The 26,630-nt window shown below is 36.9% G+C and overlaps 1 long non-coding RNA gene across 1 annotated transcript; it reads left to right on the top strand.

The window, feature by feature from the left end:
* Window positions 1-10,030: 10,030 nt before the first annotated feature.
* Window positions 10,031-26,205, top strand: LOC118716761. The gene is made up of 4 exons (XR_004987237.2): window positions 10,031-10,128; window positions 10,957-10,960; window positions 17,662-17,667; window positions 26,192-26,205. It is a non-coding gene; the product is annotated as an uncharacterized LOC118716761 (long non-coding RNA).
* Window positions 26,206-26,630: the final 425 nt, after the last annotated feature.

Raw genomic sequence — 26,630 nt, 5'->3', positions numbered from 1 at the left:
AAATGTACCACAGCTTTTTTATCTACTCATTTACTGGTGGGCACTAGGACTGCTTCCAAATCTTGGCTACTGTAAATGACCCTGCAATGATCAAAGGGGTGCTTATGCTCTTTTAAATTAGTGTTTTGGGTTTCTTAGGATATATTCCCCAAAATGGAATCATTGTGTGGCCAGAGGAATTAATGGGCCAGAACTTCCAGACACAAGTGGGTGTGAGGTTCTTGGAGTATCTCTGAAATAAACATATTCAGAAGCCCCCATGGGAGAATGAGACTTAGTAAGTCTTTATTTGCATGGAGTTACATTCTTTTGATTCCAAAGTCCCATGCCCCTTAAACAGTCCTGGAAGAGGTGCAGCTGGGGTTCCAGTAGAGCCCAAAGTAAGGCCAATGTCCAGAGCTTCTGTTTCTTGTTGCAGCTGGTTTAAACATTCAGACTGAAGCTCATTAATCCATTTTGTGAGGTCTTACATGGCTATGAGCCACCTGATGCAGGGGAACGTGCCCTCTGCACCAGGAGTCCCAAGAAGGCCAAAGGGCCAAAGGCCAAGAGAGAAGAGAGAGTAAAATCCAAGAGAGAGGAGCACGCTCCTTTGTTCAAAGTTTAAATATTCAGGTTTCTTGTGTTTGCAGTGGCCACACCCATCCTAGCCACTAATTTGTTCCCAGGTGTGACCACCAGACAGGTACCTTTCCATGTCACTCAGACCTTATTGGGCATGTGCCCAAACTGGCTTTGCCCAGTCCCTTCCCACATGGCTCAGAGAGGAACAGGCTTGGGTTAAACTAGCAAAGCTGTATGAGTAGCATGCCTATATTATGTAGTCTTCCCTATACTCTCGTCCTGTTAAATACTGGTAATAACCAGATTATTATAATAGTACCAGCTGGATCATAAGGCAGTTCCATTTTTAATTTTTTTAAGAAACTTCATAGCATTTTCCACAGTGATTAGACCAGTCTGCATTCCCACCAACAGTGCATGAGAGTTCCTTTTTCTCAGCATCCTAGCCAACACTTGTTGTTACTTTATTGATAATAGCCATTCTTGAAGGTGTGAGGTGATATCTCATTATGGTATTAATTTCTATTTCTCTGTTGGTTAGGGACATTGAGCATTTTTTCATATGTTGATTGGCCATCCTTATGTTCTCTTTGGAGAAGTGTCTATTCTGGTCCTTTGCCCATTTTTTAATTCAATTGTTTGTTGTTGTTAAGTATTGAGTTTTATATGTTCTTTTATATGTTCTGTTAGCCCCTTATCTGATGTATCATTAGTGAATATGTTCTCCCATTCAGTGGGCTGACTGTCATGTTGTTGATGATTTCCTTTGCTGTGCAAAAACTTTTTAGTTTGATGTAGCCCATTGGTTTATAATAAATTTTCCTCCTAAGCATAATAGGAACTTTAATGAATGCATTTGTTTCAGGATTCCTGGTTTGAGATTCAAGTTTAAGGGGTACAATGCCAGCTTATATATGAGGATTTTTAAATTGCGGTCCATTAAAGCTAGGTATAATAGTTATGATTCCCAAAGGTATTTATGGTGCCCTTTTTGAAATGTTGACCAATAATTGTTGTTTCCCTGTGATCCCACATTTTCTAGAGCAAACAAAGGGGGGAAAAGAACATGTTTGATATTCAGTACACTAATGTGCCTATAGGCATAATAAAAATAACAAAAAGCAGTTTGACTTAATAATGATAATCCTTTCCTACAGCCCAGAACTCCCAAGGAAAGGATAGTAATATAGGGGGTTTGATAGAATTTAGTAAACTAAAGCTATATCTTTTTAATTTGAAAACTTTTTAAACATGTCATTAAAAAGGTTCACCAGATAAATTTTCCACCAATGACTACTTTGCACATCCAATAAGAAATGTTTTCTTACAATTACTTAACCCACTTATTATTTTAGTTTGTAAGTAAATTTTTCATAGAATTTTATATTGGTTTTATACCATTTCTTTCAGAAAGCAGTAAGTTAAGCCTGATAATTACTAACACATTTGTTACCTTATCAAGGAAATCCTAATTAATAGATTTCCCAAGTATTATAAGTTAAAAAATGAATGGAGACATTGACAAGTAGTGAACCCATATTGACCCACTGGGAAGAGCAAATAATTGTTCCTAGGGGTAAGTGAATTTTAAGAACAGAAAAGATGCATTTTTTCATTCATCTGGGACAGATGCGTCTTTTAGAAATGAAGTTATGCAAGACACATTAGTTGATGTTTCTCTGACAATGTTGACAATGAAGTACCACAAGGGACCCCCTTCTTGTTTTCATACATATCCTTGAACTGTATCATTCTTGAACTGTAAATATCACACAGTGTTGCTGTTTATAGTTGGTTGATATTTTTTAAAATATAATCCTTTATAAAGTGGAAAGAAAAATCATAAATATGTTTTCCTAAAACCAAATATATGTATTTATGTTTTATAAGCCTATATATGTATTACTGCTGAAAGAAGAATTTAGTACTATATCTTTCAAAGGCCTGATTGGGAAGGTTTTGGGAAAAAATATAGAAATGCTATATAAATACTTAATGTTTTTACGTCCCAATTACATATTTTTCCTCCCTTCAAGTGCTTGGAATATAAAAGGGATATAGTTTTCCAAGTAACTCAGTATTACATGTTTAATCACATTCAATTTTTAGAGAATAGCCATCATGCCCTGGCTGGTGGTGCTAAGTGGTTACAGTGTAAGTCCATGCACTGAATATTCAAAGGTTCAATTCCTGGTCAAGGACACATACCTGGGTTGCACGTTTGATTCCCAGCCCTAGTCAGAATATGTGCAGGAGGCAACCAATCAATGTGTCTCTCTCACCTCTCTCTATTTTTCCCTATTATTATATCTATTTAAAAATTATAAAACTATTAATAATCAATCAGTAATTTACCATCATTTAAAGAGACTATACATACTAATAAAAGTAACCTATAATTGCTACTTAACTTTTTTCTTATATACATTTTAATATACTGGTTAATTTTTTTGTACTGTACTAGAATTTTATTGCATTGTACTTATTTTATGTCTTATTTATTTATGTTGCTAATTTTTAAAAACAGTCATCTCATCATTCATTTTATTTCAAGATAATTTCCCAACTTACCTATTTCATAGATGCAAAAAAATTTGCCCAGACACAAACCTGGCCTTGTACAATCATTAATTAGTCCTTCATCTGGTTATTTTTTTTTTGAAAACAATTTAGTAGCAAAAAATTATGCATTTATTTTAGAAAATGAGATCGTATTTGCCTAATCTTGCCTAATTCTAAGCTAAAATATTTAATTAATGTGGATTTTTTTTCTTTCATTTGTTCTGGTTACACTGAGATAAAAAACTGCCCTGTTTTTACCTTTTCTCCCTTATGGCTTTGCCAATCTATTTTCCCCCTGAATCACACACCTGTCAGTCTACATAAAATAGTCTTCTTCAGCTGTCTAATGCCCCGAATGAAAATACCAAACTGTCAGATTTTTAGAATCACTTCTATTAAAGAGCAATTTAAAAACCTAAACTCTGTATGTCTACCATAAATGTTAAATGTAATTTTGGTATGAAGCCTGACTCCTACAAGAAAAACACACCGGATTTTTAGTTCATATAATGTACCATACCCAAACCGCTGAATCATCCTTACTAGAGACTATTTGCAAAGATATGAAAAATGTGTATAAAAAGTTATGATCACGTTATGTTCAAAATAGAATTCTACCTGTATTTCCGGTGGTCTGTAAGAGCTGTGAAAGTAAGGGTCTGTGATTCTTCTTTCATTGTTTCACCGGAACCCATCATATTGCCTCTACAAAGTAAGCACTCAATACACTCACAGAATAAGTGAATGAATGGATACATGAAAATCAAACTGAGTCAGCTGTCATTAAAGCCATTACCAATATCTAATGGAGTCTGATTGGTAAAGTCATCTGAAGAAAATGAGCTTAGAAGCATGTGGAAAGAAGGGATTAATTTTACAAAAAAGCTGACTGGGCTCAGGAATTCATAGCACATTTCCACGTGAATAGTGGCCAGGTTTAGTGGATTTCAAGTTCAATTTAATTTGGTGAGGTAATAATTGCTGCATCCCATTCATGCTGCAGGACTGCTTTATAGCTGTGTCTTCACCAATTTAGCTACATATTTGCAAACAGTGTTTCTATGAAGATCAAGACAGAGATGAAAAGGGAGATATTGTCAGAAATCTTCACAACCTTTTATGAAGGGCCACTTTTATAGAAATTGAATGTGAAGTCATGCATACCATTAAATCAATTTCTTTCTAGTCCCCAAAGTGTCCTTTCCTCTCCTTTAGAGAAACCATAAATAGCGTTAGCTAATACAAATAGCCTGAAGCCACATTTAGCCTAATGCAGCTTAAATGAGATTTTAACCCTAGACCTTTCTTTTTAAAAAGCGTATTTTCTAATTGGATGGTGCATTTTATAGAAAACTGAAGAATATAATGTTGATTAGGTTCATACAATGAAGGAAAAGTTGCCACCCGAAGGTCAACATCTGTTGACTCTGAAAATGACAACCAGTATTCACAGTTGGAGATAATGACTGTCTATGACAGGGGTTATTAACAATTCTAGCTCATAATTTCCAGAAAATGCAGAATAAATGCAAGGGTAGTAAAGTCTGAAGGGGCCCTCTTTTTTTTTTTTTAAGAGCTTTGTGTAAGTCCTGCCCACACACCTTGTAGGTTAATAGAGGTGCTATGGTAAGGTTAGATGCAATCAACTTTGATTGTGGGCTTTTTGGAGCTGGTTCGTTTTTTGCCTGGAGTTCTCCACACAAGAATGCAATTAAGAAACAAGCAACTTAATGGCATTAATGATTGGCACTCAGAACGCAACCGTGTTGGATTAATCACGAAGTCTGAATCTGATTCAGGCACAGGCCCTTCTCAATATGTACCTTTTGTCTCTACCAATCTTGCTGGGTCTCTGCAGTGACACATGAGATACAATATGAGACACCAAATGGACAAATCACTTTCTGGATCATGGGAGCCAATCAGGTCCTTTGTGACTATCGGCATGATTAGCATCCATATATTCAAGGTTGCAACTCTAAGGTTCTCTACAAAGGCAAAAATTAACATTTATTTTAATTCTCAATCTCTTAGAAGCTGCTTTTCTAAGTTATTTCTGGATCAACTGAAACTAAAGTGTTTCTAGGAATATTTATTAATATATTATAGAGCTAGATACACATATACACTGAGTGGCCAGATTAATGTGATCTCTTAACATGTAATAATCTGGCCACTCAGTGTATTTGTATCTCAAATGGGTACCAAAAGTATTCTAGACTTATGCTGGAGATCAACCACCTATTTGCCCTGAGCTTTCTATCAGCCAGTGCAAAGGGGAATACTGATCAGGTGCACAATTTACAGTATTTTTTTATATAAAATAAATGAGGTACTCAAGAGAAGTACACTGAATGGCCAGATTATTATGCATTCAGAGATCATAATAATCTGGCCACTTAGTGTAGACATATCTGTGTGTGTTTCTTCTCTGATTTCATTATATTAGACAATTATATTTTAATCATAATGCATGTTATTTAAAATAAAATTATTGTAATGCCTGAAAAGTAATAAGCACATGGTATAATGTACATTATATTTGTCTATCTTTATAACTAAATATACAATAGATTGAATATAACTAGTTCATAACCAAATGGAGGAAAAATAAACATGACTATTGTATTTTTAAAAAATGTTTTGAATGGCTTTGAGTAACAATGTAAAGAATAGAAGCATATTCTCTTTCAGAAAGCACTTTGGAAGATAGATCAACCTGATTAATTCCTTAAACATGGAAGAAATAATTTTTTAAAGAAAAATCTCATTTTTCTGTGTATAGCATACTCACAAAAAGAAAAAAGTTCATCTGAACAGCAAAGCAACAGTTTATAGCTTTATACAAATTCCAAAGTATCACAGAATAGAAATTTAACAATAAACAGAGAAATGGTTGTATTACATAAGGATTTTACCTAGGGGGGAAAAAAGACATTATCAAGTCCAATCAATAAATTTATTTGTAATACCTGTATAATGTCAAATATATTCCAATTGCTTGAGACAGGGTCATTCTAAAATAGTCTGCACTATTGCCCTCTTAACTCTACGATTTGGGGAATTCTGAAAAACTACTGAGCAGCATATCCTCTGATGTAATAATTATATTAAAGTACCTTTGGCCAAAATAATTGCATTTAACCACTTGTTTCTTTCCTTTATTCATTTGATATTTAGAATTTCCATTGGTTATTCTGTCATTTAAGGTCTTTGCCCACATTTTATGTGAACTGGAAGCTGCAAGAGACCTATATATGATTTCCCAGGCATAGAAACTAAAGCCATTTGAGGCATTCACCAAGCCCTACATCTTGCCTCATTTCAGACCTAATGATAGCATGCAAGCTCCTTCCCTGTAATATAAGGTCACTGGAAGTCCACAAACCTTTGGAGGGTGGGGAGTGAGATAAATGAAATAAATTTTATCTGGTTTAAATTCAGAGCTGCCTGAGCAGAAGCAAGAACTTAAATTCCAACATAAGATTAATATTTGACATCTCACAAATCCCCCTAAAGAGAAAACATTTCATTCACACCAGCCTCCACTCCAGTTATCCATATATGCTCACAGTATTTATGGAACCAGATTTTGTTGGTGTCTAAATCAGACATTTGCTGGAAAACATTAACACAAGAGACTACCTAATTCCACAAGTCTCAGATTTTTTTTTCCGTTTATTTATTTATAAAGCAGAAAGGAAAATACAAAATTACAAACAAATAGAAAAGAATACCAACAAAAAAATGGAAACATCAAATTAAAAAAATTATAAATTTTACAATCAATTATAAAGATTACAAAAAATATATATTTTTTATTTCTATACACAATAAAAAATATAAAAAAGTCAGATATTTTTAAAAAATATATTTTATTGATTTTTTTACAGAGAGGAAGAGAGAAGGATAGAGAGTGAGAAACATCTATGAGAAAGAATCATAGATCAACCGCCTCTTGTACACCCCCAACTGAGGATGTGCCGGCAACCATAGTTACATGCCCTTGACCGGAATTGAACCTGAAACCCTTCAATCCACAGGCCAAAGCTCTATCCACTGAGCCAAACCAGTTTTGGCACCTCTCAGATATTTAATCAGGCTGGAATTTGGGCACTAGAGAACCAAAGTCTACTGATGGGAGGCAAATGAGGAGGAGGAATAAGGGAGAATAGAAGGAAGGAGGCACATTGCATTTAAGAGCTACATTCCCTTTGGATGCCTTACATGTGTTACTTGATTCTATTGTACAGATTTATTAGTGGCCCAATGCACGAAATTTGTGCAAGGGGCTTGGCCCTCGCAGCCCTGGCTGCCCTGGCTGGCCCTCACAGCCCCGGCTGCATCCGGAAGGTCATAGGGACAGTTGTTCTGCTGTTTGGTCTGATTAGCATATTAGCTCTTTATTACATAGGATGCCTCTCTCATTTTCTGTTAGTTAATGAAAACTCTATTTTTTTTTTCACTAGCTGCAAGATGCAAGGTTTATAATTTTTCTCTTACTCATAGGATTTTGGGGAATCTTTTTGTATTATACTTATTAGAATGGGACTTAGAGGTCATCTACCGTGTTTCCCCGAAAATAAGACATCCTCCGAAAATAAGACCTACTTACAGGTTTCCTTCTGAGTGAAATATAAGGCATACTCCCAAAAATAAAGCCCCCCTAGGCTCTGTCTCAGAATGCTATTGCTAAACATGAGAGATTTGGTGCACTGATTCTGAAAGAAATGGGGTCACAAGAAATTCACCAGGAAATTCAGGAATTGGATTGTTATGATGATATTCCAGAAGATGATGACATTATTGTCATTGAATAAATGAGTAAATTCTTGATACTGTAGGATTCACAGTTTGTCTGGTTTGTGTTGACAACTACAGTACTACTGTACTGTATACAGGTAATAAATTTCCTTTATTTTCATTTAACAATAAATGTGTACCGTATTCTTCTTCATGGAAAAGTAAGACATCCCCTGAAAATAAGACCTAGCGCATCTTTGGAAACAAAAATTAATATAAGACACTGTCTTATTTTCGGAGAAACAGGGTAGCACAAGATTAGATATAGATATAGATATAGATATAGATATAGATATAGATATAGATATAAAATAGATGTGTGTGTGTGTGTGTGTGTGTGTGTGTGTGTGTGTGTGTGTGTTTTAAGTAATGAGAATGAAACCTAGAGGGAGAATTGGCTCTGCAAATGCAGAGGAACTAGTCAGTGGTACTGGCAGCCCCAAACTGAGGTTTTTTGACGCTCATACAAGGCTTCTTGGAGAGGCATGTTCTCATAAGCATGATTAGCTTTGCTCAGTCACTTCTTCTGTCCCTCACTGCTCCTAGCAACACAATCTGCTTGCTCTAAATGTGATTGAAACAGAGAAAATTATATCTCAAATCAGTGTATTAAGTAAAATCTATGTGCAAAGGATTCGAAGCACCCATGTGATTCATAATAAAAATTCTCTAGGAATTCTAAGTGTTTTTATTTAAATGGGATTATTATAACATAGGCAGTGGTGGCTTTTGATAGGCATAAAAACCAATAAGGCATTGCTATCTAATAAGAATAATCCTCATTAGATGCTCCTGAGCATTTGATTAAAGACATCAGTTTAACAATTCTGTCTGTCCTACAGGAACTTTTTATTTCTATTAGATTGTTTCCATAACCATGAACACACACTACTAAGATTTTAACAATAAAGCTTTCAGCCAAAACCGGTTTGGCTCAGTGGTAGAGCATCAGTCAGTCTGCAGACTGAAAGGTCCCGGGTTCGATTCAGGTCAAGGGCATGTACATTGGTTGCGGGCATATCCCCGGTAGGGGGTGTGCAAGAGGCAGCTGGTCGATGTTTCTCTCACATCCACATTTCTAGCTCTCTATCCCTCTCTTCTCCTCTCTGTAAAAAATCAATAAAATATATATTTTTTTAAAAAACAATAAAGCTTTCATTGACCCCATTTTCTCTGCCATCTTCCCCCTCCCCATTTCTTGACTTCTTTCTGAAATAAAATTCCTGAAATTATTGTTTGTACTCTTTTCTGCCATTTATTTTCTCATTTTCTATCTTAAAACTGCCCCAGTCAGGCTTTCACCCTATCACTCCATCAAAACTTGTCGATGTCACCAGTGCTGTCTAAATTGCTATGTCCAGTCTCTTATCAGTAGCAATGACAGGGTTGACCACTTATTCTTCCTGATACTTTCTTTCCCTTTCACTGTTTCTCCTCTGCCGTTGCCTTCACTTGTTTCTCGTCTTCTGAAATGTTCATGTTGAAGTGCTCTGAGCTCGGTCATTCCTTCTCTTCTCTTTTATGCTCGGACGCACTCCCCTGTGCTCTCCCCCAGGCTCAATTCATTAAAGTACCTTCTTTAGGAGTGTCCCACGTGTATATTTTTAAGCCAGATCTCTCTTATGAACTCCAGACTTACGTATCCAACTGCCTACTTGCCTTATCCATTTGGCTATTTAAAAGCCATCTCAAAGGCCACATGTCCTAAAACTATGTCCCTCACTTTCTAATCTTCTCCATTCTCCTCTTCAAACGATAGCAATTCTATCTAGCCATTAAACTAAAAACCTTTAAGTCATTCTTAGTTTCTTTCTTTATCTATCTCATACGTCACAGCTAAACATAACAGAAATGTTCTTAGCTCTACCTTCTATATATATATATGTGTGTGTGTGTGTGTGTGTGTATACATATATATATGTGTATATATATACATATACATTATATATATATATATATATATATATATATATATGTATATTCAGAATCCAATTCTTACTCCTAAAACCCTAGTCCATTGTATTTCTAACCTGAATTTCAGCAATAGCCTCTCACTAGGTCTGTCTACTTTTATTCTTACTCCTTTACAATCATCCTACCTAATAAAAGAGTAATATGTAAATTAACTATCACTCTGCAACAAAGATGGCAATGCCCATAGTTGCCAGGGCGGGACACTGGTGGCATTGCCCTGGCAATGTGAGCCCAGCACCCAGCTGCATGGAGACAGGGGAAGGGAGGGGCCTTGGTCCAGAAGCAGAAGCCAAGGGTGTGGGGAGCACCAGGAATGCTGGAAATTGTCGTTCTGGTGGTGGACACACTGTGCGATCTCCTAGAAACTTGAGCGAAGAGAGCCTGGAGCAAGTTACTGTCGCTGGTGGGGGATGGAGGGAAAGCAAAGGTGAGAAACATAAGTCAGAGTGTTGAGGAAAAATTAAAATGAAGATATCCTTCAACTTCTAGGACATCTCCACCAAGGAAGAAAAGTGAAAAAAGAAAAGAAAAAGAAAAAAAAAAAAAGAAAAAGAAAGAAAGCTATATTATTCTGTGAGCACCAAACCAGACTGGGCTGAAGTCTCACACAATTTGCTCATATGATTGCAAAGACAGACAGAAACCTCACTCTTTAGTGTACCCAGGCAGATACAATGCATGACATGCACATTTTCATGGAAGGGGACTTAACAGCACCGTTTGCTATCCACCCTTTGGGAAGTCACCTTTTTGGTGGCCATCTGTGTTAGTTAATTGCCATAATAAGAGTAAAAATTAAAACTTTTCTATCTCTAGGACAAGCAGGTTCTTAGAGCTTGGAGCAAGGCAACTATCTATAATAATAAAAGTGTAATATGAGGGGCAATGAGGCAGGCAGTCAGAGGTAGTGAGGGGCGATCAGGCAGGCAGAGTGGTTAGGGGTGATCAGGCAGGCATGCAGAGGCAGTTAGAGGTGATTAGGCTGGCAGACAAGGGGTTAGGGGCAATGAGGCAGGCAAGCAGAGGGCTAGCAGCAACCAAGCAGACCAGCAGGCAAGTTGTTAGGAGCCAGTGATCCCAGATTGTTAGAGGGTGCAAGCAGGGCTGAAGGACCGCCCCCTCCCACCGTGCATGAATTTCATGCACCGGGCTTCTAGTTCTTAATAAAATAGCCAGAAAAGTTCTTCTAAAACTTAAATCATATATATCATTTTTGTGCAATGGTGCCCCATTTGATCCAGACTCTACAATGACACCATAATGTATAGCTATTGATAGTTCCTCATTGCCTCTTGACCTCACCTCTTTATTTTCTTCCTCCTTCCACTGCAGTCACGTGCTCCTCCTCACTGTGTTCTGAATTGCCAAGGATCTTGCATTAGGACCATTTCACTTGTTCCTTCTCCCTGAATTCTTTCTCCCCTAGATATCTTCACAAATAACTTTCTCACTTCCTTTATGTCCTTACACAAACCTCCTCTTCTCAATGATGAACACCTTTTATATCCTATTTACTTACTCCATCCCTGACGCTGAATTCTTCTTACCCTAATTTCTTTGATTTTTTGACTGTTATTTCATAGCACTTTTCATCTCTTAGTATATTAGATGGGTTTATTTATTGATTATATATACCCTGTTTCCTCGAAAATAAGACAATGTCTTGTATTAATTTTTGCTCCCAAAGATGTGCTAGGTCTTATTTTCAGGGGATGTCTTATCTTTCCATGCGCTAGGTCTTATTTTTGGAGGATGTCTTATTTTCGGGGAAACACGGTATCATTTATCTCTTTCTTTTTATTAGAATGCTGGAGGCCCACTGTGAGAAATTCTGCACAGGTACAGTCCCTAGGCCTGGCCTTTGATCAGGGCCACCTTCCCCAGCTGCTGGCAGCTGGATCTGCCCTCTACTACCACCCACCCCCGGTTCCCTGTTCACCATTGGGTGATCAGAGCCTCCTGGACCGGGGGAGGAATGGAGAGATTGGCAAGCAGGCCCTAATCAATTGGGTCAGGAGCTGCTTCTACATTAAGTGCCTGCCCCTGCTGGCCAGTGCACATTATAGCAATCGGTCGTTCTGCCATTTGGTTGATTTGCATATTATCCTTCTTTATATAAGTTCCATAAGAACAGGAATTTTTTAAAATTCATTGGAAAAATTAATAAGTTTTAGAGTATATTTTAATATTGTAAGACTTTATTAGTGTATAGCCTCTGTTATAATGCTAAATTATACATAGAGATAGTATGAGAATCATGACAGCTGCAAAAGAAGTAAAATCTTCCCTTTCATTGAGGTGCGCCTTAGTAAGAAATTGCAATTTGTGTGTGTGTGTTTGTGTGTGTGTGTGTGTGTGTGTGTGTGTGTGTGTGTGTGTGTGTGTGATAGATAGAATTTTTTGTTGCTGTTGTTACTCCTCACCCAAGGATATTTTTCCCATTGATTTTTAGAGAGAATGGAAGGGAGGGGGAGAGACAAAGAGAGAGAAACATGAATGTGAGAGACACATCAGTTGGTTGCCTCCTGCAATGTGTAGGATAGAGCCTGCAAGACAGGTACATATGTATTCTTGAACAGAATTAAACTCAGGACCCTTCAGTCTGTGGGCTGACGCTCTATCCACTAAGCCAGATTGGCCAGTGCGATAAATTCTAAAATGTCCCTCAAGATCCATCCTCCCATACACAAGCTGTTCAATTCCAGAACTTGTGAATTTGATGGGAGAATCACTCATATAGACTATGTTGTATAGCACAACTGACATTAATGAGGAGAAACTGTTATAGTGAGGCTGATCTATAAATAGCCCTGTGAACCTATGCAAGTTTCTTAAAAGGAGCCAGGCACTTGCTAACAACAACAAAACATCTTGGCCCCTGGTCTGTGTATCTAAATGGTGAGATCATCTGCCTGCACACTGAAGCGTTGAGGGTTTGATATCTAGTCCAGGGCATATCGCTGGGTTGCAGGTTTGATCTCCAGCCACTACCCATGACACATGGGAGAGGCAAATAATCAATGTGTCTCTCTCACATTGGTGAGAGATTAGCAACAATGACAAAAAGGAACTCTTCCTCAAAATGAGGGATGATATGTGAGGGTGAATGGTTTTTATAAAAGGGGAGTCTCTATTGATAGTTTTTTATATGGAGGGGGCCAGGCGGCAAGGAACTAGAATCTGAGAGCAATACCTTAGCCAAAAAACAGCAGAAAAGATAGATCCGAGTCCTACCACTGCAGGAACTGAATTCTGGCTTCCAGATGAAAGGCAGTTCAGCGCACACCTTGATTCTGACTACAGAATTGAGAGCTCACAAATGGGTACTGTTTTAAGCTGCTAACTTTCTGGTAATATATTACACAGCAATAGACCCTTAATGTTTTTCATACTGTTGTTTTGTTTTGTTTCTGCTTTTTATTCCCCATCCTTACTTTTAAATTGCAAATCACTTGGTGCTCATGTCTTAACCTGGAAGAACTTTCAGAAGCAAAAATACTTTTAAAATCATGGAAAGAAGGTTAAAACAAACAAGTAAAAATCCCGTGAAAAGGGGCTGCAAAATAAATTGAAGCAGGGTTTAAGGACCACATGTTTTAGAGTGCTTGACATTGTAACATATAGAAATGGACTGTAGCTCCAGCACTTCCAATAATTACTCTGACTATATGCAAAGCATTTAACCTACCTTTACTTTATTTTTCTGATTCACTAAATTAACTGTAAGATTTATTTCTGCTGTAAAATTCTATGATTCAATAATTTTGTGTGTCTAAGATAATCTTTGATTCTCTATATTCGCATAGCAATATAATATTTTAATACAATTTTAATATGACATTATGTGTGTGAAATATTACTTTATGAGTTTGGTGACAGACATTAAAATACACTGGCAGTTTGTAACTTATAAATTGAATCAATATGCTATAAATATATCAATAGGAATTAGATGTCAAATAAAGTTTTAGAATTTCAATGAAAGCTTTTTCTCTAAGCCTGAACTTCTCTAGAGAAAATTTAATGGCATTGTTTTGGCCACCAGAGGGCTCCCACGTGATTTATCCTTGCATTAAATTTTGAAGAATTGGGAGATTCTTAATATATTAATTAGGGATACAATAACATATCAGAAGGCAGTATAGATAAAAATTGGCATTTATTTTTATGAATATTAGAATTATAACAAATTTCTTATTTTGTAAAAAAAAAACATTTTGTGTAAAATCATTGAGTGAAGACATATCATAAAGCAACAGAGAATTGCTTCTACCCTTTATATGCATGACTCCTTCTAAATCCCTTTCCTACAAATTTAAACAGAGATTCCTCTCCTGGACTTTTACAGTTATTAAAACACTGAAAAATCAAGATATTTCTATAACTTTGATAGACTAATATAAAATACTAGCGGTCCAGTCCATGAATTCATGCACAGGTGGGGTTCGGCCAGCCTGCCCTGATTGGGGCTGAGTGAGCCAGGCCATCTGGGGGGAGGGGATGCTGGAGGTGGGTTGGCTGGCCCTGCCCCTGATCAGGATGAGGGGGAGGGTGGTGACTGAGAGTAGGGCCTCTGGCAGCTGGCCGTTGTTGTTGGGGGGAGTGCAGCCAGGAGGAAGGGCTGTAGGCAGTTAGCTGGCCTGCCCTACCCTCTGCTCAAACTCCTAGTTGAACTCCCCCTGGTTGAGGACACAATTTGCAAAGTAGGTTTTTATTATATAGGATAGGCATTTATAGTAATTATTAACCCACAATGCTCATAAGAAAGTCCCCACATTTAAATTTGGAATATTATTCCAAGTTGGTTATATATTTTTTCTAACTGTATTAGAAACCTACTGAGATTAACAAATAAAAACTAACCAGCCATTTTGAGTGAAAGAAGCAGAGTAAAGAATATGTCTCCTGACAGATTCCAGAAATTGAATACAGAACTTCATGAAAACAAATGAGGTCCTTTTTGTTTGTTTGTTTGTTTGTTTTAATTGCAGGAGAAAGTTTTATCAAATGTGATTTACGTATGAATATAGATTTTTAGGGAAATGTAATGGATAACCTCAAATTTGAGGTATCTCTTTGATCAATTCAGAGAGACATAAAATGTCACTTACTCATGTATTGGCTTTTATCTTAAATTTTAGCACACCTCAGAAAATTGGAATTTAGCTTGACTAAATTCTTAACCGATTAGGTTTCTTTTCAATAATATCTCTCTCTTAGGGTACTAGTAGCTGAAGCAGCTGTGCTCTGTTTCTTGGTAGCAGAGGGCTTCCTGTGTACATCTGTGTGTGAGTGTCTGTGTGTGTTTCTGTCTGTGTGTGTCTGGGTATAGTGGTATAGTTGTGTCTCTGTGTGTGTATGTTAACCATAGAAAGCAAGAAATATTTTGAAAGCTATAGGGAGAGCAGTTTCTGCATTTATGATGCTAACTATTCTTGACCATAAACATTTCATAAGATAGGGAAATGATTTATGAAAATCTTTACATAGGTAAAAATAAAACATTCCATTTATATTTTCAGAAAAGTGATAAAACAAAATATTTTATAATCAAAGAATCACTTTTTTTTTTTGCCTGCATAGAACATCACGTTATAATATTAATCACCCTTAATAAATGTTTATATCACCAGATTGGCAAAATTTAGGGTTTGAGTAATTCCTGGGGCAAGACTTTTCAGATGCTGTTGCGAGTGTTTATGGAATTTAAGTGATGTCACAGCTTTGGAGGAGATTTTCAAAATGCCATATTTTAAGAGGTTCATATTATTGATTTAAAAATCCTACTGCTAGCAATATACCTTAAGAATTTTCAGAAACTACCCAAGTAATGTATAAGTAATTTTTGAAAAAAACCATTTGGATTTATAAGCTATTAAAACAACCTAAGTTTTCAACAGTAGAGAGCCAGTTAGATAAATCATTTTACATCTATACTGTGGGATACTATGCAGCTGTTAAAAAGTGAGAGTGCACTGCATGTGCTCACAGGGGAAGATATATTACTATGTGAGGGACAAAAATATAGGTACTAAAAATGTATACAATGGGCAGCATAGTCACTTTTGTATAAATAGATAAAAGAATATATGAGCTATTTATGCGTTTTTCTAAAATTACCTCATAAGAAACACTTGACAAAGGAGGGAAAAGATGGAAAGATGAGTTTTACTTTTTACTTCACATTATGGCTTACATTTTAAGAGCATACATTAGGTTTTTCATTGTTTGAATGATTGTTTTAGTTGCTTTTATTTTATTATCAAATATTATCTTGTCAGTAGGATTATTGCATAGTTTATTTTTTGTGTGTAATAGCATTCTTATATGAATAATATGGCTCTTATTTTTTGAGCTTTAATTATATACCAGACTAACTTATTTAATCATAGCTCATTGATAGATATAGAAAGGGAGTCACGGAGGTGAACCAAGTATCCCAAAGTGGTAAGTGGAGCCATACCATGAACCCATCTGAACAGCTTCACAGCCTAACCTCACAGTCTGTCGCCTATATATGCATTAGAATACATTTTGGAAATGTTAGCAGCTCACAAGTCCTTTCTAAATTGAAAAGAGAAAATAAAACCAACTCTTCAGTGCCCTTTATCATCCATCCAACATGTGTCTTTTCAAGAGCTTGCTCCATGATTGGTTTTTGCAATGTTCCTAGGCTTTGTATTTTGCTTCCCTGATTGATAATGCCTCCCATAAGATTCACCTGAGCACCTTACAGGAGAGGAGGTTCATTTAGTGTGTCCTTTGGTACTAGAGAACTAGAATACATGGGATGCATAGTTATTATTATGTTTCCGAAGAACCTTCATCTGTTGCTCTTTTTCTTTCTAAAAAAAAACAAACAAAAAAAAACACACAAAACAAAACGAAAAACCTCAACAAATGTTTATTAATCATTTTGAATTCTTCCAGTGCATGTGCCCTTGTAGGCAGTACTGTATTTGGTTTACCTTTCTTTCCTCTCTACATATTTAATTTTCTACAGGATAATTTCAGTTCTCTCTGCAAGCTTGCAATGAAATGAGGTACAACTCAAATCTGTACAATTGCTGCTTGTTGATGGGAGATAATGAGAGAACCGATTGAGGGATGCCTGGAAATTGTCAACAAATGTCCATGTAATCCCATCTCCCATGCCAAAGGTAACTGAGAATTGACTTTAGGATATCAGTTGTCCTGTGAGCTTTCACAGAAATGATTTTGCAATCTTAAAAAAATTGCTCAGAGCATTGAAATGGAAAGATCATCAGAGTTCATTTTTAATGACAGCTTGGACACTCTCAGTTAAAAAAACAAAATTTTAAAAGGTTGAGATTGGTTGACCCAGTCACCTAAAAGATATTTTCCCTTTGTTATTTTAATATGACATTTATTGATGTTTAAGCTTATGATTTCTGCTCAATTTAGATGACATTATAGTGGGTTGTATTTTTTTTTTTAATTCCCTTTCAAGCCTGGTGTTTTCAGCTTTATAATCAAAATAAAAGTCATAATCAGAGTGAAGCACTGAACAGGTGCCTTTCTGGTGTCTCACTGAGGAAAATGTATGAACATTTTTATCACCAAAGGTATTTATGATCAATTTATATTAGTAAAAGGCTGCCCATTTGCATCTAAGCTTTCTAATTGTCCGAAGATCAGAATATCTAAGACTCCAGTCTAAGTTTTATTACCAAAACAAGAGATGTTTGTCAGGGGTTCTCATAAGAATGGCTTATGTGTTTCATGATGACACTAGAGGCCCCGGTGCACAAAGATTCCTGCAAGAATGGGCCTTCTTTCCCCTGGTTGCCAGCACCGCCTTTGCTCTGGCCCAGAGCTGCCTTTCTGTCTTCTCATGCTGCCTAGAGGCCCGGAAGGTCTGGAGTAGTACAGAATGCCTGATGCCACAAGTGTCCCATCCCCAGCCACTCAGAGCCTGTGTATGCAAATTAACCCTCCATCTTCGTTGGGTTAATTTGCATACTCACTCCTGAGTGGCTGGTGGGTGTTGCAAAGGTACAGTCAACTTACATCTTTCTCTTTTATTAGTGTAGATGATCCATGGAAGCATCTTTACAATGATTCCTAATGAGTATAATATGGCTAATTTTTGTATTTAATATAAGCCTATATTTTGGGGGATCATGTTTCTTCATTTGTGATGATGGTTGTAGTTGGCAGCTTTCATTAGATTATTTCTTCATATTTTATTGTACCTTTGACAGTTTTTAAATTTAAAAAAGATAACATGCATTTATCCTCTTATCTGGCCAACTCTGGTTTACTAACTCCCATCATTGAAATATCTCCAAAATCAGGAGTGCTAGCACCTCAGAAAACACAGCTGTGGTTTGCTTCCCAATGAGATTCTAAAAGCCCTTTTCCATAATGACCTGTCCTAGAACTATGGCAGACTTACTGCAAGGAGGAATTTGGGTATTTACAATTAATACAGAATTCACAACCATTCAGCTGCTTAGCTCCTGGGCCCCTTTTTATCTGTACCTTCTTATGGGGTTGTGGGACTGAAAGGAGCTTCCTGAGGAAGGAATTGCAAGAAATAAGGTAACACCTATATTGATCTTGGGTAGCCCAGACCTCAGGACATCCTTACAGCTTAAATGTTGAACACATGCAATGCTGCCATTTCAATTTTCTATGATTGTGAAATGGCTTTCTTCAGTGTGCTGAGTATGGACAGAAGAAATGCTAAGTCACCTCCAAAGGTGATCAAACATATTGGTAATAAATGTGTCACAGAGAAGTATGCTATGGGGTATGGTATAAACAAATTGACCTAGAGATCAGGAAAGGGAAAGGTCATTACCACTGGAAGTGATGAGTATAGACTCCATGAAAGAAAAGCAAATTGAACAGAGCTCTGGAGCAGTGATTCTCAAATTTTAGTATGAAAAATTAATAAATAAAAATAATTGAATTAGAAAAAAAAAATTATAACTTCAGGACTCGAACTGCAGAAAATTCAATTCACTATGCCTGCTAGGAGGTTCCAAATTCACAAATATAAATGAGTTAGACGAAACTTCTATTTTATTCTAACAGTGGCAGCTGCCTTGTTGGGAGACAAGAGAACTTATCTTAAAGCTTGTCTGGAATATTCCCTGTGTAGACTAAAAAAAATCATCTTATGTTCCATGTCCAAGATGAGGGATGAGAGTAAGGTAGCTCATAGTCTGATAGTGCTTTGCCAAAAAAGGGGTAAGCTAGCGTTTGATACTTCTTGTTATTCTATGTTAAGAATTGCCTTGCCATTCTATATTAAGGTGTTCAGAATTTAACAGATGGCTGGGTGTTCATTAAGTAAATGATTTCAGCAGAGGAGTGATATAATCCTATCTGTGTCTAGGAACATTTTGTTTTTTCTTAAGTGTGTTTTTATCCCTGTTGATATATTGATTTTTTCAGAATGGTGTCCTTTTTCTCAAGGTTACTGTGATGCCTCCACTGTCCTAGTGATTGGCTACAAAGTATAGACAGTAAATCTGACAAGTCACTGATCATCTCAGCAGCCACTTTCTGTCAAAATCGGTTTAGCCAACCGACTTGATTAAAGTTTAGGGAGACCCAAATCTCCATTGGTTATTGGAAGAAGGGAAGGTATACACAGGTTCTTAGGTTATAAAGGAACCTTCAGCCCTAGCTGGTTTGACTTAGTAGATAGAGTGTCAGCCTGTGGACTGAAGGATCCCAGGTTCGATTTGGTCAAGGGCACATGCCTGGGTAGCAGGCTTGATCCCCAGTGGGGGGTGGGGGGGAGGCATGCAGGAGGCAGTCAATCAGTGATTCTCTCTTATCATTCATATTTCTATCTCTCTCTTCCTCTCTGAAATTAATAAAAATATATTTTAAAAAAATAATACATTTTTTTAAAAGGAGCCTTCGTGACAAAAGCACCTTAATTAGGATAAGTGCTGATCTTTAGCACTAATACAGACCACACCAATGTCCATTACACAGTGTTCAAGAGAGGCCATGTAAAGCACCAGAGGTATCAGAGATTAAATTATACGAATCATCCTTTAATCCAGAAAATGCTGGAATATTTACTTGCTAGGCTTCTACCTTGGTCAAGCTCTTAATAACAAGGCCCAATATGCAGTGTGCCCGAAGAGAAGGAAACAGGTGCTTTTGCCATTTCAAATGCCAATTAAGGGAGTTATTTTTGCCCACAGTACTTGTTCACCCTCCCCGCATACTAACACACTCCTTCAGTCAGCAAGTCCTTTATTCGTAACATTACAATTTTACTTAAGAGATAATGTCAAGGGATTGAACATTGTGACTGGATAATGGTCTCTTGCTACAAGAAAAACGCGTAGGCATTTATTGAAAATAAATGTTGGAGGGAAGCCAAGGCGTTTATTTCTAAAGTAGGAAACTATTTTCTAGTCACAACTTTCAATGCCAGAGACGTTATAACTATCTCACCAGATGACTTTTTAAGTAAATTCAGATCACCCCAAAGGAGCAACAGAATACTTTATTTGTTCTCACCTGTATAACGAGTAACATTCTTGTTTCCTTTCTATAGATACCAAAACAAGTTCGAATATGCTATATTTGTTTGGTGGAGAACATTGAATAAGTGCATTAACAACATATTCAATCAACTCTCTAGCTTGATTATGTAAACTTGATTTTTTGCTTTTTTAAACCAAGCAGATATGAATATGCATGCTGAAAGAGAATTAAAGAGGTTTTTGTGATGTATTATTGAAATTCTTTTGCCACTGTACAGGCAGGAATGGTTCCTGATATCCTTCTATGTGTCTGACAGGCATGTGAGTAGTAACTTAGGGAGTTTCAGTAGCAATGCTAGTGAGTTGGGATCCAAGGTTGTGATGATGTTGATTCTGCCAGTCATTGTGGAGTGCCTGCACAGAGAGAGAGAGAACTGATTTCAACAAACACTACTCACACCTCTCTCAATGTCTGGAACTCAAAAGAACACCATGTAACCTCACTAGTTAGTAATGAAATTCAAATGCACCATGAGTCACATCCTCACCCTCTTCCCTAATACCTGATGCTATATATTTAACGAACAGTCACTTTCTTCTAGCGATATAAAGTGACTCCATAGATAGTGCCTGGTTGTTGTTTCCCCCCCACCCCCCTTGCCATTCTCTGTAATAGTAAAGAAAAAAATGAAAATTTATAGCTGAAACAGGCTTAACAGAAATACAATATTTTTATCAATGTGAACAATAAGGGCCACTCAGTAAATGGTTTTACTCTAAGTGATAAAAATTATAAAAACATAATTTAAAAGAATGTTAATATACTATATTTAATATAATGAAGTGAATAGGATTGTTATTCTTCATTTTGTAGGGTATGTTGCAAAAAATACCATCTAGGAAAAATACTGACATGTGCACTTGTGTGTGTGTGTGTGTGTATGTATGTGTGTGTGTGTGTGTGTGTGTGTGTAGAGAGAGAGAGAGAGAGCTCTTTGTCTCTTGGAGTTAAGTATTCTCAGGCTTGGGAGGAACCAGAAGCTTTTTAAAAATAGCCAATTAGCCGAGACCGGTTTGGCTCAATGGATAGAGCAGTGTTTTTCAACCTTTTTTGGGCAAAGGCACACTTGTTTCATAAAAAAAATCACGAGGCACACCACCATTAGAAATTGTTAAAAATTTAACTCTGTGCCTATATTGACTATATATAAAGTAATTCTCTTGAATAGGAATCAAATAAACACAAAGAAAGTATTTTATAATTACTTTATTATGAAATATTAAGTAAACAAAATAGTGAAAAATTATAAAATTCTTGTCTTGTCTGCACCTACGGCACACCAGGCAACATCTCGCGGCACACTAGTGTGCCGCGGAACAGCGGTTGAAAAACGCTGGGATAGAGCATCGGCTTGGGGACTGAAGGGTCCCAGGTTTGATTCTGGTCAAGGGCATGTACTTTGGTTGCGGATGTGCAAGAGGCAGCTGATCAATGACTCTCTCTCATCGATGTTTCTAACTCTCTATCTCTCTCCCTTCCTCTCTGTACAAAATCAATAAAATATATATATATATTTTTTAAAAATAGCCAATTAATTTCTCAGGATTTCATGCTTGCATTGGCTCCACCCCCTTAGCCAAGGATTTTTTTTTCCAGGTTAGATTGGCTGGCCTCAATGGTCCAGCATGTGCCCTTATACCACTTTGACTTCTACTGAGCATGTCTTTCTCTCCCTCCACTCCCCACTAAAAATCCAGCACCTGAGGAGGGCACGGAGGGGTGTTGATCCCCTAACAGGGACAAAGCTGGGATTCCCTTGGGTGTGAAACAGCAGCTTTCTCGTGAAACAGACACACCTTTGCTTGCCAGCTGACCAAGCGCAACCATGTCTCCTCCTTTCCTATCTTTCCCATCAATAATCAGCTAACGAAAATAACAACTTTTTGAAGAATTCTTCCATCTTTTCTAATTTTAGATATAAACATCACTAATAAGTACTTATAATTACATTATAGACTTGTTTAATGGTGCTGGTAATTACTTTTTGTAATTATTATGGTAATAACTTCATATGGTTTTTATATATCTCTATCATTAATTAATCTTGGTTGCTTTTTTTAATTACTTTTCCTCAAGATCGAACTTTATTATACGTGAGCCATGTGATTATTGACTGTCCCCTGTTGCTATTTCAGTGTAAACTTGTGTCTGCTAAATAATATTCTTAAATATTTGGAGAAATTCTTTCTTTAATTAAAAATGCCATCTACATAGTCACCATGTTAGTATAACGTTATCCTCCATTAGCCCTCTCAGGACATTATAGCTCAGAAGATGGATTCTACATTTCATATTTGTTTTTAAGAAATTTATTTCCTACCTGTGCTCTGGGGAACCAGAGTATTTCATGGCAATAGATGAGGAAGAAAAGAAAAAAAAAGCTGCAAGGACACACCTGGAAAAGCTGATGACTATTCTATTGAGATCCTCCCTAGGAACCTCCATTAGTAGGAGGACCCAGCTCTGCTCCCTCTCGTCAGCACACCAGCACTTTCCCCACCCTCCTTCCCCTCAGCACACTCTTTCTCCCTGAAGCATGGCCAAGCTTTTCACCCTCTCCTTATCCCAGGTGCTTATATCCTTGCTTTCTTTCTCTTAAGCTCCAAGGGGCCTTCTTTTGTTTCTGTGATTTGTTTCCTGAGCTCATACAGCCCAGCTGGCTCATTCCTACCTCTGTGACTTTCTAAATGAACTTTTGCTTATATTTGAGTCTTGGCTCTAAATTCTTTCTTAACCAGATCTCAAGTACAGAGGTTGCTGAACCAAGGTCCAATCACTAGTAAAATTTGCATAGTTTCTCCACCAACAAAATGGATTATGTTTCTTCTATTTCTTTGACCAAATTAGAAAGTACAAAGCTGAAGTATCTAATAAACTCCTTCCCTGGAATAGATTTTCTTTACTAATATTCCTTTTGTTTACATTATTCTTCCTGATTTTCCCTTCAACCAGTTATTATCACCTTATAAAATAAAATAGTATACAAATCTACATTCACTGTCTTCTTTACCTCTTCCTAAATTTCAAGGGCATAAAATAATCTAGGACCTAAGAACACACTACGTGGAAGTAAATGGTACAATAAACTGAGTGTGAGGGTTCTAAAAGGCCTATCACTTGGCCATGAGATCTACCAATCTTTTCATTATTAACAAGGATATTGTTTAATACTCCTGTCATCTTCAGGTTACTGAAAGACTTCCTTTTTAAAAATTTTGTTTTTTTGAGAATTCTTTTGGTCCACGCATTATTTTCTTTTTTGTAAGTCCAATCCAGGAAGGAGTACAAGAAGTGATCATTCCAGAAATCAGTTACCAAATCAAAATCTGTTCAAGTTCAGGTTGGGAACAAGTGCTATTATTTAAGGTCTAAACTCAAGGTCTAAGCCTAGGAGATCAATTCAGATGGGTCAGTAGAGAAGTAAGTGGAAGTCCAGCCCCCTAGAAACCACAGTTGGCCACCCGGCATCAGCTGGCAAAATGAGAGAAAACAAAGTGCTAATGGCTTTTCAGAGTGGAGCACTGAATGGGAATCTGTTGTAGTTGATGGGAACTGTGGTTCACAAAGGAGGAGATAAGATACTCCCTGATGTCTAGGCCCTGGGGGGAATATTGAGTTCACATTGCAGCAGCAACTGAGTCAAGAGTTTCTGACAAAGGGCTTCTTTCAGAGGCCCATCTGCCAAAGTGACACTCATCCCCAGGGGCCTTGAGTCAAGCTGAACCCACAGATGGAGGGAGGAGGTTAAGTGGAACAGCTGCCTGGGTAAAGAGGCCTGTGGGGCCAGGAAGAAAGCCAGAAACACCATATTTTCCTTAAATGACCACAATCTACAGCCTTGATCTGCTTTGTTATATTTTGCCTTTCTTGATTTGTAAAATAATGGACAAAGAATTTTATATTCTTCTTTAAAATGTGTTTATATACATGTATTAGTAGGAAAAAAGTCATATGCATTTATCCTGTATTAAACACAACGAAACTTATAAATTATATATTGCTAGAAAAATTGAATGCATTTAGCCTCAAAAGTTAACTAATATCATTAATTTTTGTCACTAATGATTTACTTTCATGATAAGATAGATATATGATAGATAAAATATAGATAGATGATAGATGATAGATAGATAGATAGATAGATAGATAGATAGATAGAAATCCTCAAGTGAGGATATTTTTTCCATTGATCTTTAGAGACAGTGGAAAGGAGGGAGGGAGAAAGAAAGAGATACATCTACTGGTTGCCTCCCTTATACACCTGACTGAGGCTGGAGATGGAACCTGCAACTGATATAAGTCCCCTTGACAATGAATCAAATCTGGATAGAACCCGGAACCTTCCATAGTAGGGCCAACATTCTAAACACTGAGCAAATCAGCCAGGCATACACACACACACACCATATATATATATATATATATATATATATATATCCAGGAAGCTAGGAAGCTACTAGCTCAAGAAATATTATTTATTTTCCAAGAAATTAAATATATCTTAAAATTAATATTTCCCTTTTTGCTTTAAATGTCTACAGTAATCTTGTGTTTATTCTGTGTGTATTAATTTCTATTAGTAAGGAAGTATAATCGTTTTCCCATGACATGTCTAACAGCTTTCCAGCTGAGAACAACCTACTTAATTCATAGCTCTTTGGTCCTAAGAGATATTAAATTCTGTACTATATATTCACTCACAGTATGATCAGACACCTACCAAGTTTTTAGCAGTAATTAATATATTACATGGAGATTGAACCTATTAACTGAACAACTTTGAATAATGCACTCCAGGTTAACTACTACTTGCGGAATCCTGTGGTATTCTTACATTTGAACCATTTCTTTGTGATGCATGCTAAGTATAATTAAAAGGTTAAAAAAGTGATTAATTCTGTCAAAGATAGAGAACTCCCTTCTAAAGCAATCTTCAATGTTCTGCAAAAATAAATTAGTTTCTTTATAATGTAGTCTTGGGTTTTTATACAGTTTCTTATTTACATGTATTATCATAGACTAATATAATATCTGCTATTGTCTTTCAACTGGGAAGCATTTATTCATTTATTGATTATTAGCTATTAATTATTTTCTCCCATCGGTCCATATCACTTTATCTTTTAATTTTTTAGAGTGCCTTGGTGCAAATTAGATCTGTTATTTCTCATTCCTTCCTAGAGTGTCATTTATCTATCTCTCTTACTGAGACTTTGTATTACTAATGACTTCTCACGGTGACTCTCTTCTTGAAATATATTTATATTCGGTTTACCCACTTCAAGTATATTAGTTGCTGATAAAGGGCCTCTAAGTAATGAGCAATTAAAAATTTTTCATATTTAGAATTATATATTGGTATAAACTGACCTAAAACAAATATCATTATGCCCACTTTATTTTAATTTGGTACTAAAAGCTTTCATGAAGACGTTCCATTACTGTAGCCTCAAAGTGGTTAGCCTTTTTTATTCTGCAGTAATTAATTAGGGTGACAAGCAATTATCTTAAGACTAGAGGTCCATTCACTGGTGGGGTCCCTCAGCACGGCCTGCAGGGGTCAGCCAGAACCAGCTCTCTGACATCCACCAAGGGGTCCCAGATTGCAAGAGGGTACAGGGCAGGCCGAAGGACCCCACAATCAGGGCTGGAGAGGGTCTGCAGGAGGGCTCCACGGCATATCTGGCCCATCTCTCCCAGTCCTGATCGGCTGGACCCCAGCAACAAGCTAACCTATAGGTCAAAGCATCTGCACCCTGGTGGGCAGTGTGCGTCATAGTGACTAGTCAAAGGGTCGAACAAATGGTCAGACACTTAGCATATTAGGATTTTATTATATAGGATATTGGGTAACCAACCAATCAATTAAGTAAGAAAATATTCAATAGGTATTTGAAGTGTTTCCTACCAATCAAGTTGATAGAAACAATAGAATAAAACTGCTAGGCCATTCAATACATACCTTTTATTTATTTATTCAATAAACATGTATTAAGCAACAACTTCACATCAGAAGTATGTCAAGCCGAGGCCGGTTTGGCTCAGTGGTAGAGCGTCAGACTGTGGACTGAAGGGTCCCAGGTTCGATTCCGGTCAGGGGCATGTGTGTTGGTTGCGGGCACATGCCTGGTAGGGGGTGTGCAAGAGGCAGCTGGTCGATGTTTCTTTCTCATCAACATTTCTAG

Source organism: Pipistrellus kuhlii, unplaced genomic scaffold, assembly GCF_014108245.1.
Source record: "Pipistrellus kuhlii isolate mPipKuh1 unplaced genomic scaffold, mPipKuh1.p scaffold_m20_p_12, whole genome shotgun sequence".
Taxonomy (NCBI): Eukaryota; Metazoa; Chordata; class Mammalia; order Chiroptera; family Vespertilionidae; genus Pipistrellus; species Pipistrellus kuhlii.
This window is presented reverse-complemented; position numbering and strand designations above follow the sequence as displayed.